Source organism: Scophthalmus maximus, chromosome 1 (assembly GCF_022379125.1).
Source record: "Scophthalmus maximus strain ysfricsl-2021 chromosome 1, ASM2237912v1, whole genome shotgun sequence".
Classification (NCBI taxonomy): domain Eukaryota; kingdom Metazoa; phylum Chordata; class Actinopteri; order Pleuronectiformes; family Scophthalmidae; genus Scophthalmus; species Scophthalmus maximus.
In genome coordinates this window covers 24,537,345-24,550,721 of record NC_061515.1, presented here as the reverse complement: position 1 = coordinate 24,550,721, position 13,377 = coordinate 24,537,345, and the positions used below count along the sequence as shown (strand labels likewise).

General features: G+C 46.8%; 1 long non-coding RNA gene across 1 annotated transcript; it reads left to right on the top strand.

Annotated features, from left to right (window-relative positions):
* The first annotated feature begins 926 nt into the window (after positions 1-926).
* LOC118308559 lies at positions 927-6,182 on the top strand. Its single transcript, XR_004793306.2, has 3 exons — positions 927-1,106; positions 1,841-1,993; positions 5,416-6,182. It is a non-coding gene; the product is annotated as an uncharacterized LOC118308559 (long non-coding RNA).
* The last annotated feature ends 7,195 nt before the right edge of the window (positions 6,183-13,377 follow it).

Below are 13,377 nucleotides of genomic sequence, written 5' to 3'. Positions count from 1 at the left end.
CTGTTTTCCCAGCTTGCGCCTGCTGCGTTATCTCTGGACTTTTTCAGAGGCGACGCGTCACAGAGAAGGTGCCAGGGGAAGAGACCGTTATCTGTGGCTCCCCCCCCCATCCCCCCCCACCCCACCCCCCGCCCCAGGCGCTGGCTGACTAAACTCTCCGGCAGTGTGTTGATAGAGTGACCTCAGGTGGGCCACACGAGGGCCAAGGTCGTCACGTCGAGGGAGCAGGCCGCGAGACAATGACGGGGAAAACGAGCATCTTTTGTCTTGTGAAGGTGAAACACTGTTGACAAGGAGCCGAGCCAGAGTCCTGGCGCTGATCGATAGCATCACTGACGAGAGGCTTCGCGAAGCTCTTCGGATTCTCATGTGAAAATGGTTTTTTTGGGGGGATTTTTTTTGCCTTTTCACTTTTTATGTATTTACTTGGATTGTATTTCCATCTTGTGTTGATCGTGTTTGTGTAGGCGGCATGTTGAACTATCGCTGTTGCGCGGTGGCTGCAGAAACAGGAAACATCCGGCTCTGACCTTCCAGACGCACGGTACTGAGAAAATCCGGATTCCTGAATGATGTAATCTATCGGATGAAATAACTAATACCAAAAAAAAAAAAAAAAAATCCAGACTTTATCTCAACCTTGAGCAAGTTTTGTGCGTTAACCTCTTTGGGGGTTCTTGAATTCCAACAAATAAAAGTTTGGATTAGCCGTGCAGGTCCCATGTCCACACTGAAGCTGTGACCTTGTAATGAGAAGTCACTGCGTGGCTCCACTTTACTTGATAATGACGCAGGAACAGTTGGCAGCTTATGTTGGCAGTGCAGTCACAGTCATTTAGATTTTTTGAATATGAGAGTTCATTATAGTTTTCATGGAACAACTGAGCTATCTTAACCACGAGGAGTGCGGACGAGGATGCTCAGGCAGCCTACTGTATGGTGACTAATAGGAAGATTTTTTGCTGGTGTACCTGTAAACCTTGTGTTGAATCTTTTCCAGCATTCATTGTCTGTTACCTGGCGACGGAGCTCCTCCCGCCGGGGTTTAAGGTCCATCAGCTGAATCATCATTTGGCCTGGTAGACTTCCTGTTTAGACGGTCTGGAGTAAGCCTGCAGCTGGCAGATGACAAAATCACACATCTGCCTTCCACCACGACCCAATGAAATATTAATTGGACAATATATTGAAAGCAACAACTGACTACTCTTAAGATTTTTTTTTTAACTGGCTAAAATGAGATACTAACACAATCTATGAACTGCATAACTACAGTAGAAACACGATCAAGAGGATCTGATCTACTTTCTCACAAGAAACAAAACTTAGTGAGGCCTTAAAGTCTGAGAATTGCATCAACTTACTTGGAAATATGAATGTATGTAGGAATGTGTTAAAAAGGAAGAACAAGATGCGATCTGTCAACTGGAACCCCACCAAGGGGGTGAGCAGAGGAAGGCTGGAAAGGAATGCAGTGTTTTTGTGTGTGAGTGTAATTTCACGCTGTGAAAAGAAGGTTCACTCCCTAATGGCAATTACAGTCCCGTTAATGTTATTTCCTCCGAAGGAAGTAACAGAGAGATATTAATCAGAGATGGTTCCTTCCTGTGGCCGAACTTCCACTCTTCGTAAATCTCTCTGACGCCCGTAGCTGCTCGGTTTTGGGGGAGAGGAAGTTTGCCCTTTTTCTGGCCCTTATTTATCTAAAATAATATGTACATTCAAAGCTCCAAGTAATGAGATCGTAATCGTCATTTGTTCATTAAATATTATTTGGATATTATTGTTATTGTGTTAACACCATTTTTCCTTATTTGTTCTCATCATCAAAATGGACCAGGTCAACATGCAGAGTCAGAAAAAGCAAGATTCACCAGGCTGAAAGAATTATCAGACTGCATGCTTCTTCTCATTGGTGACCAATGAAGGATTAATGACCTGATGTTAATATCCATCTCCGGGGACCTGATCACAAGTGGACGCCTCTGAGCAAGTCAGTCGAAAATGCAAATGCGCGTACATCATTTCTGTTCGCAAAGATAAAATGTTGAATGTTGGCCAGCCTGACACATGACAGACAGGTCCAGTGTGTGCGCGTGTGCAAGATTGAGAGCGAGAGAGAGATAGAAGCCGTGAAAGAAAAAGGAAAAAAATCAATATGTGACGGTGGCCACAAATAAATTGGTGTGTGTGAAACACAGACCCACCTCGGGTTCCAGGTCCGCAGCCGGCCGCACTCGTCTCAGACATCTTACAAAAAGGAACAGGGAGACTTGAGGTCGTGGGATGATTGTTCCCCTGTTTCGCAGCATGAAAGGACAGAGCGCTTCACTCTGCAGCTACTTGTGACGGACACGAGAGAAGAAACACGCGCTCGACGTGAAGAATCTCACTCGAATCGGGGCTCTCCGACGGACCGACTTTCCGGGGGCCGCGTTGATCCTTTGCGGATCAGAAGTGTTGCGACGCTCCCACTGAAACCTCGCGTTCGTTTGCATTCCGACTTCTCCGTGACCTCTCTGCGACAGAGCTCGTGCAGCAGGAGGAGTGGGATTATTCTCTCAGCCTCGTGTCGAGGTGGGTTCAGCTGGCTGGGCCGACGCGCACACGGGATACCAAGTGAACTCGGACACGCCACTCTAAGGCAACGCTCCGCTTTATCTGATGAACAAATGCGTGTGGCGTGACATCGATCGCAAGAGTTCAAGTCGCATGAGGGCTGGATCCATTGTAATTCATATTCAGGCATGAATTGAACAATCCCCTCTGACGGAGCCCGTGCCTCCGCAACTCAGAATTAATGGGAAAGTCTTCCATTTTTCCGCCGGGTCTCGCATCAGTGACGCCACATCGCTGCATCTTGACATTGCAGGCCGTTGAAGATCAAACAATTTCCGGGGGAAATGAAGCCTCTAAATTAGGCCCCTCCGATTACCTGTCTAATTAAAAAGCCAGAGCCGCGGTGCGAGCCGGCAGAGTCGCCGGTGGGTGGTCCTGGGGGATCGGTAACTCTGCAGTTGACCAGATGTGTCCCTCGCTTTCATCCCTCTCTCTCTCTTTTAGCGGGCCCACGTTGAATTTTGCCTCGCAGCGTAAATATCAGATCTGAGGCCTGGCGCCCAGTGGCACAGGATGGAGGGAGAACAAGAAGAAGAAGAAGAAGAAAAAAACCTCCACATGCCTCGCAGACATCGGTACACAAAGACGGCATAAAAGCCCAAACTTTGCCCCCGTTTTTTTAATTTGTGCGTCTTTTCTTGGCTTCAAACGAGGCCGTGAGTGCTGGAGCTGCTTTGATCATCCTGCCGGAGATTTCGCTCTGCGGGGGGGGGCCGCCAGTACTTCGCCAGCCAACTAGGTGCTCCCGAGTAGACCCCGAGAAGCAAGTGTGAACAAACAACTCGGCGGCACTGGGCGACCGACTCGGGCCTTTATCCGTGCGATTTAGGCACTGTGCAAAAAAAAATCAGTCCGTATAAACCCCTTGAATCCACCTCTCCTTCACCTCAGCACACAGTGCATCACCAAATACCCAACTAGTGAATTACAATACCGTTGGTGAAAGTACATGTTGGGTTTCATACTAGAACAGTTGATTCGAGGGCAGCCTGCGAAAGTGAAGAAGCCTCTTTGATGTTCGCCCTTGATTCCAAGGGATACCTGACCTGGACGACTGAGACTAGTCGTCACAGTGGCGGGAGAATATCCACCACCTGAAGGTGAGAGCGAAAGAACCAACCCTGGATATCATCGGATTCCGCTGGTGGAGGAGCACGTGCGCTCTGGGGCATCGATCATTTGTGACGAGCGGAGGGCATGTGGGGGCGCTCTCAACAATTTGGGCTGCGGACGTTTCACCGCGATTCATCCAAGGTGATTTGTTGATCCCGCTGCTCGGACTCAGTCGTCGGAGAAGGGGGGGCACGGACGGGTCAACGCAAAAAAAATCGATCATTTGGAGACGAGGGCGCGGGCGGAAATGTCAAGCGTTGGACAGAGCACGTCGCGGTTTCAGAATGGATCTAGTGGCTCCGAGACATTCGCTCGGTTCCAGCCTCCGCTGCCACGCGCATGTGTAGACAAAAGGGGCTATGATGTAGCTTCAGCGCTAATTTTGTCTGAGGCCGGTAGAAGAGATCAGCCTCATTAGTGTGATTGACAGGTCTGTTGGGCTTAATTAGTGTGAATGATCTAACGAAGGATTGCAAATATCATGTGTATATGCTTTGTCTTCAAGTCTGTGAGTTGCACCTTTAACATCAAGATGTAATATTTAAAAAAAAAGTTTTTTTATTATTTATAGTGTCATTTTTTTTCAAACTACATGAAGCCATGATAATAAAGGCTGTTCAGACCACACAATATGTGCGAGAGTCACAAAAACATGATTTTAAGCAAAACTATAATTATAACTAATTATCCCATCGCTAATAACACGTTAACCTGCAGGCCACTGTGAAGAGGACGTGGACACGATTAACGACTCCACGACGGTTGAATAGCATTTTTCGCCAGTCTTTCATCCACGAAGTCACGATAATACATGTACATGTCTCCCGTGTCTCCAGTCGTTCCTGGACGGATTATTCACCTAACTCAATGTCTGTCTGACTCTTGAAACTAAGATCAAGTCTCCTCACTTTGCCTCGTTCTTGTGACCACGTTTACTTGCGTCTCCGTGCGTTCAGGATTTTTGGACACCAGCCTGCTCGCTGCCCCCTCGGCTATCCCGATTAAAACCTGTTCCTCTCCCCCATCCGTGTCTGTTGTGCATCTCTTGATTCCGGCTAAAAAACCAAACCGTAACACCACACTCTGTATATCAAGATGGACAACGACGCATCTCCACTTCCTCCCACTGTGCAAAAATGAAGCCAAAATATTCTCGCTACGGGCGCTGACATCTTGTGCTATAGAATGCTTTATAGCCAGAGTCTCAGCTGTCAATCATTACGTTTCACCCTGTTTTTTACAGCATCAAATAACAAAATTAAAACCCAGCTTATAAGGAAAAACAAACAACACTTGAACATACATTGGTGTGATAACAATTATTTTGTCATTTTATAGTTTGGGTCTTGTCCTATTTGCTAACACGGAGGAGGCGGGGCACATTACCTGTACTGCTGCCAGCCACCAGGGGGCAGTCATGATGTTTTGGCTTCACCTTTGGGAGGTGACCCGCCGTCCATCTTTATGCACAGTCTGTGGTTCTGTGCTGGATTTGGCTAGCTGATCCAGATGTTTCGCAAAACAAAAAAATCATCACGATGATGGTTAATTCATCATATCACCCCTAGGTCATGAATGGAAGACTTTGAACTGACGATTCATGTATTAAGCAATGAAAGCAATGAATGAATCTTGCGTGAACGATTTGCGTACCCTACAGCATAAATGTCTCTTCTGTGATAGGGGCAGGATTTGGAGATGTTTGGAGACGACTTCAGCCGCCCGTTGACGTCCTCCGAACCGTCTGCAGCGCCACGGGGACGCGTGGAACACGGGTGCCGGGCGCTCGCGTGGCAGGAGCGACAGGTGTCGAGTCGGGCTTGCTCTGGAAGTTCAGCGACGGCCAGCGACGGCACGTTTAATTAGAGGTGGTCCCTCCTGCCGGCAGACAGCTGAGCAGCTTCACCACTCGCGTTCGGAGTCAAATGAAGGTAAAAGCGAACGAGGCCAAGAGGTAGTGAGGCAGCAGAGCAAAAACACACGGCGGCGGGGGGCATGCTGGGATAGCTCATGTTGAAATGATAAGAGTCCTGTGACGTCTGGTAAGGCACCCCCCACTCACAGCTAAAGGAAAACCAAAGGAAGCTCATTTCTAGCTGTAAGAAGTAAAGTGGGCTTCTGTTTTCGTACAGCACTCAGACTGTGTTCATAACCTCAGCCGCCACGCGACCGACTGGGATTTTTGAATGTCTGTCCGTTGCTGTGTATTACTTCTTTAGCCGTGGGAGAGAAAACTGCTACTGTCTTTTAATATGAAGTGTGATCGCTGGAGACTGAGAATGGCACAACATTCGTTCAGCAGGAGAAAAATCTTTACAAAGATAAATCCTGCTGACATTACAAGATGTTGTCTGCAGTATCTGTTTTTTTTTGACGTCACGTTATCGGAAGGTATTTTATTAATTATTTTATATTCTTATATTATGCTGTGAATATACAAGACCAAAATACATGAAATCTTATCCCGAAGCAGGAAAAATTCTGGTTACCCGTTTTAACATTAGAAAAATGGGAATAGAGGTGCTTCATCGGCAGGAATTTAAAAAAATAACTGTTGCTAAAGCATCAATATAAATATTTGATGAAAAAAAATAATCATATATACAGCTTGCTATCTGTGTGTTTACAAACATCATTCACTGTCCCCTCAGGTTGGGGCATTATGATACATATTTGGCAGTAAAATCTTTGTTTTAATGACAAATGCTGATATTTTTTAATCACGAAAATATTTGTTGGCATAAAATGTATGTGTTAGAACTGAACCTGTTGGTACGCAGTTAGAAAATGATGATCTGTCATCACACCATGAAAAGATCTTGTTCATTGTTTTCTTCTTGTAACTATAAGAGATAACTTTCTTTGTTGTGGGACACGAAAAAGGAGCGAAAATAAAGCTTCTTCATCACCAGCTTTGTCAAGCTAAAATAAACTTTAAAAATACACTTTGATGTTTTTGTCCAATAGCTCATATGCCCACCATTGCCCCAGTATTGTCTTTTCCCGCCTTCCAGGCAGCCATTAGCTTCTGTTCATTACATCAAAGCACGAAAATCAGAATATCAATTTGTCCGTTAATGCTTTCGAGCGCAGAACGTTATGTCTGCTTTTATCTTTTTTGTCAAACGTGACTGATTCCAACAGAGATCCTCATACACTGTGGGTCTCCGAGGGGCTTAAAACCGAATGGCAAATCTATTGACCCCGCAGGAACTGAAGATCATTCCAAAGGCATGAAGATCTCAGCGCGTGGCATGTAAAATGATTGCCACATTGGCTCCGTGTCACACTGGCTGGTAGGCCCCCGTCAGGATGAATAAACAAGGAGATCTCCCTCTAATTGGATAGTGGCCGGGGCCTGCCTCCCATAAATCTTTGAAATAGAAGCCTGCCAAAGCGAAAAGTAATTAAAGGAAAAATAAAACATGATGGTCTTCTAAAAGCCATGCCTTTTAATGAACAAAAAGACTAATTAATTGCACTGTGTCAAGGAGCGCACTCGCGCTGAATTATAGATGAGCTCAGAAGGGTGGCAGAGCTCACAGAGCAGTGGGAGATATATGGGCTGGGTCAGGATAGAAAACGTGCACAAACACAGAGTCCTGCCACGGCGCAGGCTCCTCTGCACCGGCGTGGGATGGAGGAGCTGCAGAAAAACCATTTCACTTTAGGTTCCGTGGCCACCTTCGTCCTGTGATACTCAGTGGTGGTCGGTGCTGTAAGTTCCAAGTCATCCGGTCCCCTGGATTGTTTTTTAGTCAACAATGATCAATAATCTATTGATAACTGGAATCCATAGCATATTTCAATCGGTATCAGTGGTAAGTGGTCCAATGGGAAAGACACATTCTGCTGTTTGAAAGAGAAAAAAAAAAATCGATTTGATCATCTTCTCTTTCTGAACACATACAGACGAGGCCAAACCGGCCACTGAGGAGGCCGAGCTCTTGTCCGCAGGATGGTTTCTTGGTATTTGGGGTTTTGTTATTTTAAGTAACTCGCACTCAGGTTACAACGTCAGATAGTTTGTGTAGAAAACATATCGAGTTTTTGTTCTTCTGCCATTCCTAGGTATAAAAGCTATTAGAATTGGACGCGGTATTTCTCATGAGACTTAAATTCCAGGGAGTGCGGAGAAACAGCATCGTGTCTGTGGATTGAATTTTGCAGGGGAATATAAATATACCTCAGCGGTTAAATTAATAGTGAAAAAAGGAAAAAATTGGAAAGTCAAAGGGGTTCATAAAAGGCCAAAGTTGCACTGGAGGAGTTGCGACCTATTAGCTCAGTATATCCTAAATGTAGGAATTGGACTTTAGTTTTTGAGTTACCAAACAGTGCCACATTTGCATTTAATATAGCAACAAACCAATATGAAATACGATTTGTGGACACATGTATAAATGAGCAACTAAACGTAACGTTTTCCACTTTTCCCCTTCAAATTACCTTTGAAAGGGAAAGAAGGGAAGTGCAGATTTGGCGAACGCATTGATTTCAAAAACTCAATCTAAACACAAATGAAATGTTTCAATTTAGAATATTGTTGGTGTCGGAGTCACCTGGTCTACCTCAACAGCTCGAAACAGCTTGGTACTTAATGACTTTTTACTAATTCATCAAAATGTGCTAATGAACGCACAACATGTGTCCACTACATGAGATGGCAAATCATTTCTGTAGCAGTCGCCAGCTGTAAACACATATGATTGGTCAGTTTCCCTCCCTGCGGGACACCACACGGCTTCTCTCTGTCTGGGCATGACTTACTGGCAAACCCAAGGAATATATTCATGTCACATAAATCATATAAAACATGAAATATGTCCTTAACCGGTGCGATAACAATGCTTTCCTTCTGATTTCTGCATCGTGTCCAGTTTGTGGTGAAGGAAAAAGGTTTCAGTATAATTGGATTTTAATAAGGACAAGGCTGCGAGAAAAGATTGATTTTGCTTTAATTATTATTATTTCTTTGTGTAGACACGCGGCATTGGTGTCTGTTGGAACCCAAATGATGAGTGTTAATGAGGATTTCAAAAATGCATTAAATGATAACACTCAATGTGAAAGCATAGACGTATTATTTTGGTACATTTCGAACTGCGCACATTAGTGTCATTGTGAAATTCTGTCCGCTGTAATAACACACCGTGTCGTACTGAAGAACACATTTCTATCATCACAGTTTGCCAGTATCGACACCAGACCACACATCGGGAGACAAACACGTGTAGAAGCCTGTCGCGGTGACTGGATAATCACAGGTTTTTGCAGCCATTAGCTACGGCGGGTTCACGTGGTGGCGGACAAACCAAAAGAGACCTCACACGCGGACGCGTGACGGCGGCGGCGGCGGCACACTTACGGCAGAAATGTATTCATCCCTCAGACCGAGTATTCCGCACGACGTCGATCGACCTGCCGGCAGCCGACAGGGGGAGCCTTTCACCTCTGATGATGGAAAGGGGGGGGGGCGGCGGTGGAAGTGGCTGGCCGGCCACACCCCCGCGACGACCACTCTGATGAGGAGAGCGGCTCCACGTCGCTCACAGCTGCGCCTCAGCACTTCTGACGAGCGGCCATTTATGTGGTGTGACCGCTTCTATATGACAAAAAAATCCCGTTCACCCACCAACAACAGAGACAAAGGGAGCGAGATGAGTTCTCCTTTTTTGAATTTTGACAAGTCCCCGGTGTTTATTCGGCAAACAAAATGCTTCTCGGAGTGGAAAGCACATTTCCGTTTATGAACACCAGTGGCTGTGCCACATTTCCCACTCCATGCCACACATGCTCTCTTGGCTTTGAAATGCAAATATCAAAAGGGCCCAAGGAAACACCCCCCCCTCCCCCCAGCTCTTATCACATTTGACTGTGTTTAAATTGGAATGGATAAGCGCAGCGCCTTTTGAACGAGCGAGCTTTTGAACCCCCCGTCATTGTGCCTGCGCCGACGTGACGGCATGCCACGCGTCCAACCACGCCGGTGTCCATGGCACCTACGTGATGGCCTCGCAGCGGGGCGCCTCTGCTCACTCTGCATTCATAGGGAAGAGCTCAGAAGCTGTTCCTCAAAGGAGGAGCGGGGCGGCGGGGAGCGGTGGGGCTGGTGGGCCTTTGATCGGCTGATTCCCCTTTTCCTCTCGCGCGGAGTTCCTCGTCCGTGTGGGCAGAAGCGACGTACCCGGGGGGGAAATGAAAAAGCCGGCATGAATAATTGAACACGCGAGCGCAGCGTGACACTGAAGCAGTGGAAGCCGTCGCAGATGAAGCCGAATGTGTACGGTCCAAAAACGCGAGTCACGCGAGGGTCCGAGCCGTGTCAATTTCATCTTCCGCGGTTTGCGGGAGGCTGGCGTCCGGGCCCTGCAAGTTGCAAGTGAATCTGGAGAGGGCGAGCCCACCGGAGCAGGGCGCGGTCGAGGTGCAGGGAAGTCAAGAAACCCTCCAACGAGTGGGTCCGGGTCAAACAAACATGGCATTTACAACCACATGCGTGAGATCCTGCCCCACAGGCCCAGTTATATTGTGGTGTGTGTGTGTGTTTGGGGGGGGGCTTCTTCAGGGCTTTTTTTCATTACTAACAAGCCCCACGAGTTCCACTCGGTCGTGCACTCTGCGGCACGACTGCCGCGAGCACAAACAGACAAACTTTTGTACAACATCAAACTAAGGAAAAGGAAAACTTTTTCCCACTATTTACAGAGCTCTATGAGGAACAAAGAACTACAATTCTATAAAATTGATAATTGCCATCACGGTTGTGTTCGTGGGGCATTAATTCACCATCAGTGTTTACCAGGCCTTGATATTATTCATAAGGCAAGAATGTTCCATTTTTTTCTAAATTCAGCAACCGTGATAATAGGAGATCTGCATATATGTATACTAAAGAATTTCTGCACTGCAAATTGCCCAGTTACACCGATACAGTACAGGAAGAATTCGAATCCGCTGAAATACTGCCAGAATCAACTCTGTTAATCCTTTGCGAGATATGATCCAGGAACGCAAGAGTACGCGAACACAACCATGACACTGAACTCGTTTGTTTTTTTTCTCCAAAAAACAATACAGCAGATACGACCAAGTGATTTCAGTGACGAGTCTCATTGCAAATGGATCGATCAAAGGAGATCGACCGTCAATGTTTTACCGGGAACGAAACACTGCCTCCGGCCCTTTATAACTCATATATATATATATATAACTGAATATATGATGCAGTGCTGATGCAAAGATTGCACAGTTTCCCCCCCCCCTTCAAATGGACCTTGTCTGCATGTTACCGCATTTTCATACCATGTTCATCTTGGCGGAGGCGAGCGCGTTCACACAGGACTACATGCTCACCAGGGCACACGTGGCTTTTCGTCTTCGCCACCGGGCTCCTCACAAACAGCGGACTCACCTGAGATCACCGTGTGGAAAACTTGGCGACGCGTCGCCGGTGAAAAGCGGCCAGTGGGGGAGTTAATGTTACGCAACACATCTGTAAAAGCCCACTGCGTGCCGTCTCGCAGCCCGCAGACTTCCGCCGAGTCAGCGGTCCTCGGCAGCGGAGGCGAGCGGCGCCATAATCCACATGCGACATGTAGAGCAGAAGAGGACGGGGGGTATATTGAAAAATGGCTCATTTGAAGCCTGGTCTCTCAGTCAGTCGAGTTGACAATGTGCATTCACTGCAATAAATGAAATGCCAAGGAGACGACTTCGGTCAAAAACGAAACGTTACTAATGAATAGCCGATATGTGGTCAGTCAAATTAGTCTACAATGTCCCGGACAGATTACGAGACAACGCCCCCCTTACAGGACACAAGACCACACCCAAAACAATTCCAAACAATGTTTTGCATCCTTCGGTTGTCACTTTTTGATCCTATTGTGGTCAGGTGTCTCGTCTTTGTCAAGTCATCTATCTCTGCAGTGTCTTTGTCGCGTGTTTTCACTGCAGCGGCTTGGTTTGCAGCTTTTGTAGTTATTCGGCGCGTCTCAATGGTCTTGTAGTCGTGCGGGCGTCTCCGTGAACTACCGCAGGAAATGGACACAAACAAAACTCATGTGTGCTGGCGGATAACAATCGGATTGTCAATTGGAGTTGGACTACATTTGCGTTCACTTTGCAGACGGATAAATATTGATGAATAAAAAAAAATAAAAAACTCTTTTCATAACCCACTAGTCACTTCACTTTGCAAAAATGCCAAACGTATCCCAGCAACGGCCTCATAATGTGAGGATCTACTGTATTATGTCTTATCAATCTCTGATTTCACAATTAGACATGTTGAGTTTTTCTCTAACCACGTTAGAGTGGCTAGTAACATTAACTCTGGCTCTGTTGATCCTTCGTTTTTTCACGATTGAACATGATGAGGCTTACACAGCCCATCTCTATGGCTCCTCCTGTTTGTCAGCGTACAATCAATGTAGACTGAAAAAACCCCAATCCTAAATATGGTCACTCAACCCAACTTGGGGTAAAAAGCTCTACATCAGCAGGTAGGAAACGAGACCAGAGGAATCAAGATGAAGGGAGAGAAGAAGAAAAAACTACTACCAACGTCAGAGGATCAAATGGGAAGATTAAACAAGACAGGGCGGAAACTTTCACCCCATGCCAACCTTTGCTTAGCCGCGCTCCCATTAAAGTCTTAGCTCGGCATCTGCAGAGCTCACCGATACGAATCCCATTCCCTCCAACGGCACTTTGATCCTGGGCAAACCCAAAATCCAGTTTGTACCGTAGCAAGATAATTACACTCACACTGACACTCGCGAGTGCTAACAGTGTTTCTTTTCGGCAAGCGCCGCAGCTGGGGGCAAAAGGAGGAAGCTCTTTGCTCGGCTGCAATGTGGGATAAGAGATGGAGGGGCCCCCAAATGAGGTCCTCAACCCCTGCATCTTGAATTATGCAGTAAGCTCTTTCTGCTCCTGACCGGACGGCGGTGCTCCGAGGAGAGAGAGGAGAGGGGGGGGGGGGGGGGGGGAAAGGCCCAGTGAGAGAGATAAAGAATGACGGACAAGGTCTCTCCGATATCATGGCTCGTTGCGATTGGGCGGGCGCAGAGGTCGCGGTGCATTCAGAACCATTTGACGCAATTCGACCGCAATTGCAGGGTGACCTCAATAAAGAGTCGGAAAGAAGGGGGAAGGTCCGCGGTTGACGCCCGGGACCGTGAGTCGATTGTGCAAAAGGGGTTCTTTTATTTGCCTAACAGAAAGAAAAAAAACCCCAAACGCATTCCTCCTGCACAGCCTCACGGTCCACTGCAGCCCATGCAGAACTGTGTAATCCTGTTAGACATGGAAAAAAAGAAACACCACAACGCGCCGTCGTTTCAAGGAAGGGGTTTTATATTTGAGGTTAAAGGCATGGTTCGCATGCAACCCGCCATGCTGGATTACTAATTGATCTTGTTTTACATTGCAAATGATTCATTCATATTAGTGTTGGCCCGGGCTCAAAGGGAGGGCTGCAGTGGTCTTATCCAGCCACTGCAGGAATTGATTAGCATTGCACAGAGAGCGGCTCTTGGCAGCATGCGACAAAACCATGCAAATGTGAATGAATAGCTAATGTGTCGTGGGGAGGTTTGTTTGTCCCGTGTCGGATTTCCGACGGGAATGCGCTTTTCC